General features: G+C 46.1%; 1 protein-coding gene across 2 annotated transcripts in view; it reads right to left on the bottom strand.

The window, feature by feature from the left end:
• Positions 1–10,711, bottom strand: part of AGPAT3 (1-acylglycerol-3-phosphate O-acyltransferase 3) — an 89,542-nt gene extending 78,831 nt beyond the window's left edge. For both annotated transcript variants that reach the window (XM_017810918.1, XM_017810920.1), the window contains exon 1: positions 10,495–10,711. The gene's annotated coding sequence lies outside the window, so the exon portion shown is untranslated. The remainder of the gene's footprint in view (positions 1–10,494) is intronic.
• Positions 10,712–11,744: the final 1,033 nt, after the last annotated feature.

The raw sequence follows: 11,744 nt of genomic DNA, 5'->3' as shown, positions 1-11,744 counted from the left end.
AAAGGTACATTTCCCACCAGGGATCCTGCACCCCAGTCCCCACTGCAGAAGCCCCAAACCCCAACTCTTCCCTGGCATCTGCCAGAATCTTTTCTTTTTTGAGTTCCTTTCAGCAACATGGATTTTACAACTCCCATTTGGCAGCAGAAAGCGTTTTCCAAAGTTTTCCAGCTCTCCATTCTGCATCCTAAATCCCTAACTTCTTGTCTTCTCTACAGCAGGCACAGACAGCAGTTCACTCCTTTCTCCTCTTGCAGCAGGCTTCCACGTGTTCTCTACGTAGAACTATATTGATTCTTTAAATCTTCCTTTCGGTGATGTTTCCTAGACGTCTCTGAATTTTTCCCACTCAATTTTTCTTACAACTTTTGTCCACAGGAAAAGGTGTTTCTTAAAAAGCAATACTTCCAGGTGCACGCCACAGTCCAGCTCATGCCAAGGAAAACCATCTTGCAGGGGGGTGTGCGTGTGTGTCCCCATTGAGGGTGCTTGATTTTTTTCTTTTGGGGTCAGAGAGAAGGGAAGGGTTTGGGGTTCTTGGGTTGTTTTGTTTTTTGTTTTTTTTTCAATCACCTAAGACTGACTCACATTCAGGTTTCAAACTGCAAAGTGGAAGCACTATATTTTTTGTTATTATCAGAACAGAAATACAAGCAACTCCAGAGCTTTCTTTCCCCTTAGACGTTTTGCCACTCACTGTGTTAATGAACAGCATTAAATAAAAGACTCCAGAGCAAATACAGAGGCACAAATGAATGTAGGCAATGGTATGACCAAAAATTGAGGCAGCTGTGGTTGATTTTCTTCAAAGAGGAGGATCAAGAGTATCAGCAGACAGACTCCTCCATTCCAGACTAAACTGCAACCCCACTAGAAATGATGGTGCCAACCTTTTTTTCAGTGTTGATACTCCTGCTGAACTGGGGAGGAGCAAAGAACCAACTAGATGGGAAGTTAAGCAGCCAGTTTTCTCTGATCTCTGACAAAATGCTCCTACCCAGGAGTACTCCACTATTCCACTACTCCCTTTGCTGGATCAGGCAGAAACCTAAACATGGAAGAACACAGCTCCATTTCCTCTTTAGGGCCCCAGATCTCAGGAAAGTTAATGCTGACCAAGAAGAAAAGAACAGGCCTGCGGGAGAAGGAGGGCAGGGGAGGGGAAAGGAAAGCTCCAAGTTGGTTGTTTTAGGTCACCCAGTAAAACCAAAGCATCTGTGTAATGCTGCAAGGTTCATATTTAGAACTAAATTCATGAGGTTCAGAAAGGGAGCTTCCAAACATCACAGTATGCTTCAGACCACTCTTAATGCTTTTTGGCCTGAACTTATCACCTTAAAAGCCAGCAATTTTTTCACCAAGCCCACCTCTCCCACATACCTCCCTGTCACAGGGCAACGATATAACAGGCATTTCTCACCAAACAAATTAAATCCACTCTTTCTTGAAGGAGAAAGGTCAAGAGGATGAGGGTACCACACTTTTAAAAAGGACATTAAAAAATAATTATGCTAAACCACGTATCAGCACAAATTAAAGAGAGACAGGAAAATGCCTGCTTTCAACTCGCTTAAATATTCAATTAAAAAAGCCATCTAGGCAAAGTCTTATTAAAATAAACCAACTACGGAAATGCTCGTTAAACCAACCTGAAACCCACGTTCTTTTTGGATGTTCCTTCATTGCGAAGGAAGTCTTCACTCTGCCATTACAAAACCAATCATGTCCTCAAAGGGTGTGCCTTCCTTCACGGCAGCAGCGAGTGGTGTGAGGAGCAACCAGTGCTGATTTCGTACGCGCCACCAAGCGCGGTAAAGCTTCTGCCAGCTTCCCTTGTACAGAAACACATCCTCCTCCTTCCTCAGGCCCAGCCAGCCAAGTTATCCACAGATAACCCTCCACAGTAGTTCACAGCTTCCTCTGGGATCCACCAAGACAGCTTTGGAATTGGTGTCAGAAGAATCAGTGCAGATGGACGTAAAGCACAGCCCTTCCACCCGCAACGCCTGGCAGGAAAACCGAGGGTTCAGCCTTCAGACCAGACCTACCATATGGGTGCTTGACAAAACCTTGAGATCACTGCACTAGTAGAAAACGTTTAAGGTTTAGGACATGAAAAAAAATTGATGAAATAAAAACAATGCCGAAAAAAAAAAAAATAAAAACCAACAAAATAAAAGGATAATACCACTTTGTTTTGTTGCAGAGAAAAGTACAGGTTCTCTACCTGAATGAGATAAGGCTCATAGTGGGTTGCACACAGCAAGTCCTGTTGTTTCGATGATGAACACTATCTGTTTTTTTACCGTGAAATATAACCAAGATGATGCTGTGAATGCTTCAGGACTCATCACCACTACTTTGGTCAGCTCTTGTTCCCCCATATGAAAGCCAATGCATCACTTCACAGTGTACCAGAGCATGCCAGAAAAAATACAGTACACAGACTAAAATGAAACCTTTCAGTGAAGCTTATTTCTTTATTGGTAAGTTGCTGGCAAAAGCTTCAGAGTTTAAAAAAAAAAAAAAAAAGAGAAGTACCATCTAGAGGGCTTTGGTATAGGCACAGCTGCAGCCACAAGAGCTTGTCAGCAATATATATCTAACACCATAAGGATACATACATATTTAATGGACATATCTTCATTCTAAGACTCCATGCTCCAAAAACTTTTACCATAAATTAAGTGACGGTCCTCAATTCGCAGCCACGGCTACAGCTGCAACAAGCAAGCTGAAGCAATGCCATTTTTAACCAAGGCTTTCATTTCAAATGCAATGCTGAATGCCCTTCTTAGGGCTCAGCAGGACCCAGGCAGCAAAACATCTGCACCAGGCCAGAGCCAAAGTCCCATCTCATGACATGTCCCTGGCAGCAGACAGCAAATGATGGTCAGGGAAGAGCAGAGGACCAGGGTAAGTGCACTGTGACCCTGCTGCTGCCTAACGTCCCAGCATCTGGGGATCTGCATCCAAGGAACTTCAAGGCAGAAGTGCTTCTGCCTTCTTAAGTTCAGCTTAAGACCTGCTGCTATAAGGCTGTCGGGCAATGAAGGCAAACTCTGTCCTTCCAGAGTGGGCAGAAGGAGAGGGTTCACTGAGCGTTTTCTGATGAGTATTTGGACAGAAAAGCCTGAAAGGAATCCAGCAGTGTTTGGCAGTGATAGGTCTTGTACCATCACAGAAGGACACTGGAGAAAAACACGACCGGAGAGTTAAGCCAGACAGTTCAGCTTCCATCGTCAGAAACAACTTGACTTGAGACAACAAAGCAAACTGAATTACTCAAAGTACATCCTATTTCAGATTAAGCCATCTCAGTTCTTAAAGAAAGCACACAAACATCCTTGCCACAGTATGAAATACGTCTGTTTTCAAGTAGTTGTCCTCTCCACGGGTAAGAGCGATACCAGACGCAAATTCAACGTGAAAACCATTTACGAGTTTCAGAAAAGTTAATTATGAGCAGAGACTGCTAAAAGGCATAACACTCTCCCCCTGCCATGGGCTGGTCAGGAAAGCAAAAGCAAAAGACAAGATAAAAAAAATAAATTCAAAATTCCAAAAGCCACCTCGATGCCATGACTCCAGAGATAACATTTCACTGGAAATGGAGATGAATAAGGATCTGGAATCTGGATCAAATTCCCATTGCTACTTATACTTTTAGCTAAATGTACTTTATAGGCAAAGTAAATTAAAAATAAAAAAAACCACGCCTTGAAATAAATACAGGTGAGAGCCTCATGCTCCCTAGGAAGAGAGGGGTCCTGCCCTCTGTACTGTGAGTAACCCCAGGAAACAGTCTGAGGAACCAGAGATGTCACGTCTGCTGTGGCCACCAGAAGGAAAAACAACATTGCTCAGTGGGTGGTTTGGGCCACAGCCTCTTCACTGACCTCAGGAAATTAAAAGCTTTCTTTCCCTTTGCTTTCAGCCCTCTTACAATTCAAACCTGGCTGGCTATACAGTTAATAACCCAAGGGCCATAAGCACCAGAGATGTGAGAGGAGAAATTCAGCTCAGAGAGGCTGTTAGGGAGACCAGGACTTCAGAAAGGTACTTGGAACAAGGGGTCCCACAGAGAAGTACATGATTTGCAGCATAATGTTGGGTCAATCAGTCACAACTACAGCTGGGAGATGAGCACTTGCATTAGGCATTAAACCTCCTATCTCTGCTCAGATGGGAGAACAACGTTCACACCAAAACCTGCTGGAAGGTTTCCAGCCAGGTTAGTGGGTTTAAAAACCTACTTTTATCAAACACACTGATTGTAGTTGTGTTATTTAACAGTACATCAGCTGTTATCAAAATTTGGGTCCATAGGCAGTCTAGCCTATATCAGTACCAGGAACCTGAAGGCTGACCTAGCCAGGGAAGACTGAAAACTGATAACACTAAAGCATGATATGAATTATGTCAAGAGGAAAAACAGGCTGCTTTTGAACCAGCACACAACGCACAACATTTCCACCCGTCGTGTTCCCCTGAAAAGACCAAATCTGCATTTGAAGTACCGACAACTTTGAATCTTCAGGGGAAAAAAAATAAAGCGTTCTTTGCGCAGAGTCAAGCTCAGGCAAATCTTGCAGCAGTAATTACAGACACTGCCTCCCCAAGCCATCTGCTGTGGCTTTTATAACTCCTGGAAGGGCAGCAGGCAGAGCTGGTGGAGGAGAAGAGGAGACACACATCTCCCAGCAGCCAAAGCCAAGCTGCGCAGAAAAGCTGCGACACCGGTCAGACTCAAACAGGAACTTACGTCCTGGTTATCCAAACCTCCTTTAGCTGGCAGATACTGCTGGTGTTCATGTAACAGCTGGTTCTGCAGCCTTTTCAGATAAAAGGGAGTTAGGAGGTCAACCTTGAGGCAACTCATCATCCTAAGCAAGCCCAGCCTGGCATGACTCCAGTGGGAAGCGTCCGACCAGGACCTCATCCCATTAATGAGCAAACTTGTGCTCTGAAGTCAGTCTGAGCAATCCAACTTTCACATTACAGACACCAGCAAGGCCAACAGCTCCACCCATCTCTCCTCCAAGAAGTGAGGCCAGTAACATGGTCTGAATAACTTAGAACAAGCTAAATCCATCCTTTATCGGGACACATAAGTTCCAGCCTGATGTTGATGACCACTTCATCTGCAAAACCTTTTCATCAGCACAGTTACAGCCAGAAGAGGCAGCAAGACACACTCACCCTAACCCTTGCTCACACAACCACATGTTTTCAGGAACAGGCCAGGCCCCAGGCACGCTGCAAAACCCACTGTCCTAGTACAGCTGGAGACAATGCCGATTAATTGTTTTGCCATCCACACAAAATTACTACAATACTCACTTCATAGGGTTGTCACAAGGATTATTTAACAGCTCTGAAGAGCTTTGAAGAAGAAATAGAGGCTATTGTTCTGAGAACCATAGAATTGGGAACAATCTCACATGAATTTTGCATGACTGTGCATGTGTGACAGTTGCAGCACAAACAGATTATTTTTCTCCACAAAAAAACCCGAAAACTTTACAGTAGTTCATTTACTGTGGGCAACACTTTAGTCAAAAATGTATTTTGTTTTGCTTGTTAATATATCCTAAATAGCTATCAACTTTGACTATTTAATTAATAGATTCAGGTGCTGTTTCTAGTCTCTCTTAATTAAGGGAAACATCGCATTTTTTACAAAGAACTCAGTTTAGGCTGTCAGGGCTTCTAGCACGCACACTATAATTACCTAAGTATTGCCAACACACAAGAACAACAAGAGGGGAGAAAAAGGAACTAAAAATTTGACTGAAACCTCTTTTAATTTACAGTAAATTAGAAAGTCCGTCTGCATGGAGAAGAGGTGCTACACACAGAAAGATTCCAATGTCACACTGCTTATGCCTGACCATTAAAGAAGTCTTAACATTGATGCAGAAACATTGTAAAGGCTTTTAATAGGCTTTTTTTTTTTTTCATGAATACACAGGCATTGGATTTTAAGTGCTCTGCCATGCACTCAAATCCACCTCATCTGTATGGAAAACTTCTACCATTTCACTCCAAATGTATAAGGAATCTTTATGCCCTTTCATTCTCATAAAGCACAGGGAGATCAACATTTGCCTCAAGTATAAGCATTTTCTTTTTTTCCTCAGCAGTCTCAAACTCCAGCAGTAATCACAATTAGGCAAAGAGGTTGTACCCAGAGCAAAGTCGATTTGGCTGAAAAAAAATACCATTTCCACTACACAAAACTTCAAATGATCTTTAAACTCTTTGGGACATAAACCACATCTTTTGTTTGGAAAGCAAACGCCACGTCATTGATACTACTGCAAGATAAATTGCAGTATTATGACTAGTCAGCACACCAGCGTTCATTCCCCATCCAAGAGGAAACAAAGTTTCTTGTCTTCTTTATTTCATCCTAGTTCTCTGCCAAGGAACCGGAACCTATGGGTGCACAAAAAATGCAGCATTGCAAGTAGCAAGTTTCACAGAGCCTAGGTCCCAAGTTCCCAATTCCTAGGGGAGGCAGCATTCCAAAATTAAGGGCCTGCTCTCCCTACAAGCGATATGCCTCGGAACAGCAATGAGACTGGGGAGGTGTCTCAGAGATCAACAACTCCAGGAAGGTCAGGGTGCCAAGACAACACTGGACCCCTCGTAAAACACAGGCATGAAACAGAAAAGTGAGTCTGATCGTCTCCTTTGCCTGTCAGTCTGGTGGGAAGCATCCTCATGAGTCTGAGCTGTACACCATTTCAGTACAGCTTTCCTTGCCTTTTCCCTGGAAGATATCACAATCTCCACCTAGCACTTCCTCAGTTATGCAGCAGGCTAACCTGGCACAGCTGGTCCAAAAAACTGTCCCAAAACTGTTTGGGTTTTGCACGGGTTTACAGTCAGAAAAAAGGAGCCCCTGTGGCTCTCAGTCCCTTTTTACAGCATTGAATACCTGTTTGGACAAGGACAAGAACTTAAAGTTCCTGCTTCCCAAGACAAATATTTCACCTACTAAACTGCACAGTTGTGCTGGTTAGATAGCTAAAGATACAGACCCAGCAGAAGGAGGAGTTGCTGTGAAGGATCCAGAGGTAGCGCTCATAGGTTGGTCTTTAAAAAAAGACCAGCATTTCTTTCATCTTTGCTATAACTTGTGTGTAACACCTCTAAGCGCTCAGCTGCTCATCACTGTCACGTTTTGCATACTCCTAAATGTGTCCAGACTCAAAGGCAAAGAAAATTTTCGGTAAATCATAAGTATATACTGATTTTAGAAGCATAAATATATATATATATATATATATATATAAGCAAGGGTTCACTTCCTTTTTAACCATTTGAAATTTGGATTGCTGCAATTAATTAACCAATACAGGAAACAGATTATTGGCTTGGTGCACCACCAAACAAAACACTTCCTAAATTATCCTAATTTTACCTACAGGTGCCTATGTCCTAGTGATAATCAATCCCCCAATTCAGGTGCTGACTCACACCTGGAAACCTGACCATGATCATGCATCAGATGGCAAACTGGTTTTCATGTAACACATTTAAGAGTATGTTCATCAAACACACAACAGAAGCCTTGGGATTATTATTTAATGTTATTTAAAGTTGGTTTATACCAGAAGTAAACAAGAAATTTAGATGAAAGTGTCACATATCTCTCTATTCCCTTCCTTTTAGTTTTACTAAAAAAGATGCTAGCAATTACTTATTAATTCTAGCTCTTATTAAGAGCTACCCACAAGCAAGATCTCCCTGGTGCTATCCTGAAATGCAAGTGAAGACAGAGAATACTTATTAGTGGTGGCTCAGCACCAGAAGGTAGTGAAACAGTCTGAGACACAAGGAAATTTTGAGTTCCCTTTGTTTTTTGTCGTTTCTTTTGTTCTTCATCTCCTGATACTCAAGGCACCAATTGCCTAGTCACCTGGTCTTTGTTCAGGCACTGACTGTAATGAGACTATACATGCACCAACACTCAGTATGAACATTAAAAAAAAAAACACTGAAAAAAATGGCCATTTTTAGCCACTGCAGATGATAACTATGTTTCTTCATCAGTACCTTGGCCATTCCCTCCAGAATTATGGTCTCATGAGCCAGAGAAGCAAGACTGAATGCAACCTTTCTTGTTTTTTTATTGTATTTGCATAGAGTGCAGAAGCAACTTACCATAATTTATGGCTACTGTAAATTTTGTGTAGGTGAACTCATTACAGTTAACAGCAATACTTTATTCACACCGGTTCCCCACAAAATGCGAGCCTCAAATCCAATTATTCCGTAATAGTTTTGTAAGTAAACAAAACACCATTTAGGATTTGAAAACAATGCATCTTTCTGCTAACAGAGGCAGAAAGGGAAAAAAAAAACAACAAAACACCAAAGCTAGCACAGGGCTATGCAACAATTTCATTTTGTAAGAAGATTATCACAGAGCAGAAAGCTTTAGCTCTGGCTGGGAAAAGAACATATACTCTGTGCTAGCAGAGTTCCCTGTATTTGTAAGTGGAATTTTGTTCTGTTTGTTAATGCACCTCTTCAGAGACAAAAGAAACCACACAAGGAAAAGGAAATAACATTCTTACTTCTGTCCAGCATCACCTCGACTAAAACCCATTCTGATTTCAGCTCTTTTCAGGTACAACTTGCACACTTTCGACAGAGCTATCTGCAATGCACTGTGAAAATGCACTACAAAGTTTTGATAAGTGGTCCTGCCATTTTAATCATGCTCAGCAGGGACAATCTGGTCAGGTGTTTTCCCTGTGCTTGTTGAATTCAAGCTATATTTGGAGACCAACTGTTCTCTGTCCTGCTTTCTCCAACTAAGTGTGTGCATAAGGGTGGAGAGGTGAAGGTGGGAATTAAGAGAGAAAGAGAAAATGAGACTCTCTTAAGAGTACATAAGACAGCCCTTAAAAAAGGCCAAAAAAGGTACTGACAGTAATGCACTTAATTTTAATTGTGAAGGTTTGGTAACAACAGATGCGAAAGGGAAGAAGACTAGAGTACCCAGAAGGGAACCAAAAGCCAAGGTTTCTGTGAAAGTTACAGGCAAGACCAGAACACTTATGATTAAAATCCAAGGTTCAGACATGTTCACAGCAAAGGAGCTCTGTAACAGCCCAGTGCTCGCTGCTGCAAAGCAAGTTCACTGCAGGTCACAACTACAACTCCATTTAACCACATCATCTCATACAATGTTGCAAGAAAATGAATGGAAACTGTACAAGTTCTACTGGTTGTAGAAACAAACTTGGAAAAAAAACCAAAACAGATATACCTATCTGTGATTACACTGAACATCATCCAAACGACCTGTAGTTCAAGCAGAGTCTCAAGTGAAGAGCGTCACCACAAAAGAAACAGTGCCAAGACAAGTGGAGAGCTTTCCACTCTGCTCCCAAACATGCTTGTACATATCAGCAATTCACTGATGGCAAACATGCCATCTTGGACTCCAGCCTATTTCCCTTAGAGTGGGAGAGGGGAAAGGCCATGGAGTTTATTTTGGACTTGAAATTAATGAGTGAGATAAAATGATGAGCTAATGAGATTATTATTGCGTTGAAGAATGAGCAGCGAGATTACTGGAAACTCTGTCATATCTGCTCTATGCCTAAACAATGAGGAAATATGAAGATTCAAAGAGGAAAAAATACTGGAGGGGAAGAATAGACAAGTGCAGCATCAAACAGGTAACACTCAGTCTCAACAAGAAATTCCCTTAGAATACGGTGCACTAAAGGCTATAAGGGGATAATCAGCATGCTTATTGATTTAGATGCCTACACATTAGGTTAGCACCTTAATAAATCCATCAGCATCCTCTGAACAGAATCCAGGCATAACAGCATCCCATTTGGTTGCCGTTCTCAGATCAATAGGGTTTGCTCTTCTCCATTTTGCACTCGCAAGCCGTGCACCCAGGTACAGCCCGGCTCTCCTGAAACGGGCTTTCCTTCTTTCTTTCTTTTTGTTTTAAACCACTCTCCCACTTTTCGCCGATCCATCCATCCATCCTTCCTTCCTTCCTTCCTTCCTTCCTCCCACCCTCCCCTGGCGCTCGGCGGAGAGCCCAGCCGCCCTCCCTCCCGGCAGCGAGCCGCCAGCCTGCGCCTCCCGGGACGGCGTCCATCTCACCCCGGATGGGCAGGACGCGTTTCCAGCCGGGACCATTGTGCCCTTCCCCGCACCGCCGCCGTCCCCCGGTCCCCCCACCCTCCCTCCCTGCCCCGGGTACCGCCCGCCGGCGCACAAAGCGCAGCGCCCGCCGGCGGCACCGGCACCGCCGGACCGAGCCGGGCTGGGCCCGGCAAGGCTCCTCCCGAGCCGCCGCAGCGGGGGCGGCGCGATGGGGCCTTTCCGAGAGGGGCTCCCGGCCGAGCCCCCCAAGGTGCAGGAGCGCCGAGCGGGGGATGCTGCCCCGGCCGCCCCGGGTCCGCCGCCCGCCTCCCCTCTCCCGCATCCCGGCGGAGCGGCACCGACCTGCAGTCCCCGCCGCCGCCTCCTCCTCCTCCTCCTCCTCGGGGAGAGCCGGAGCTGCCTGTGCCCGCTTCAGCCTCCAGCCCCCGGCGGCGGCGGGCTGGCTGCCCTCGGGAGGCGGGGAAGGGGCGAGCGGGGCGGGCGGCTGCGGGAGCGCCGCTCATTGAGTGCGGCAGCCCCAGCTGTCGCCGCCGCTGCTTCTGCTCCCCGCAGCCGCTACTTCCTGTGCGGCGATGGTTCAGTTCCTCCCGGGCCGCTGGGGGCAGGAGAGCCGGGGGGCGGAGGAGGAGGAGGAGGAGGAGGAGGAGAGGAGGGGGAAGGTCGGGTCAGATAGCGGGGGCGGCAGCGGGGCCGCCGCTGCTCCTCCCGCCCCGGCGCGGCTCCGCCCCGCACAGCCCGGCCGGGGCTCCGCGCTGCCCGCGCCGCAGCGGGACGCGATGCGGAGGAGCCGCCCGCTCGCCCTCCGCGCCCCGCACCGCGGGCAGCGCCCATCGCCGCGGCCGAGCACCCCCCGGCCGGGGCTCCCCGGGGGTGGCTGTGGGACTGGAGTGTCCCCCGACCCCTCGGGGCCGCTCACCGAGCTCCTCGGAGAGCGCGGACCGTGTCCCTCCCTCCCGCCCGGCTCCGCATCCCGCGGCGGGGAGGGGAGGAAGGTGCCCCCGGGCCCGGCCCTGCGGGGCTGGGAGGGAGCGGCCGGCCGGGAGGGGTGGGAGAAGCTCCCGTACACGGGGATGGGGGGATCTGTGCGGGAGAAGGGCGGAGATGGAGCCGCGGGGATCGATAGCGGAAACTCTCTGTAAAGCAGGAAACGGCCACGGAACGGTGCTGATAAATGGCACGGTCCCGGGGCTGGATGGAGGGGAAGCAGCGGAGTACCAGTTTGGTCCGCTTTTCAGAATAATTCTTGAGAGATAGCGGTTTTGTTTGGAGTCTTATTCGTTCGCCTTACGAGGTGACAGGACTGCAGCAGCTGCGTCTGTCCCGACCAGAGAAATTCAACATGGTGAGGCTTTTATGGGCGATAATGAGTTGGAATAGGGAGGTCTTCCTCTCCTTTCTTGGATCGGCGTGAGGAAGTACCAAAGCGTGGAAGCCACAACCTTTTATTAAAAAAAAAAAAAAACAAAAAAAAACCCCCAAAGTAAAATTGTAACAACATTTTTAAATATTAGTGTCTGGCGTTATCCTTCAAACACCTTACTGATGCCACTAAATAATTAGGTATACTTTCCAAGATGGTGAATGCTTGCAGA

This window comes from Lepidothrix coronata, unplaced genomic scaffold, assembly GCF_001604755.1.
Source record: "Lepidothrix coronata isolate B3197 unplaced genomic scaffold, Lepidothrix_coronata-1.0 Scaffold30, whole genome shotgun sequence".
Taxonomy (NCBI): Eukaryota; Metazoa; Chordata; class Aves; order Passeriformes; family Pipridae; genus Lepidothrix; species Lepidothrix coronata.
This window is presented reverse-complemented; position numbering and strand designations above follow the sequence as displayed.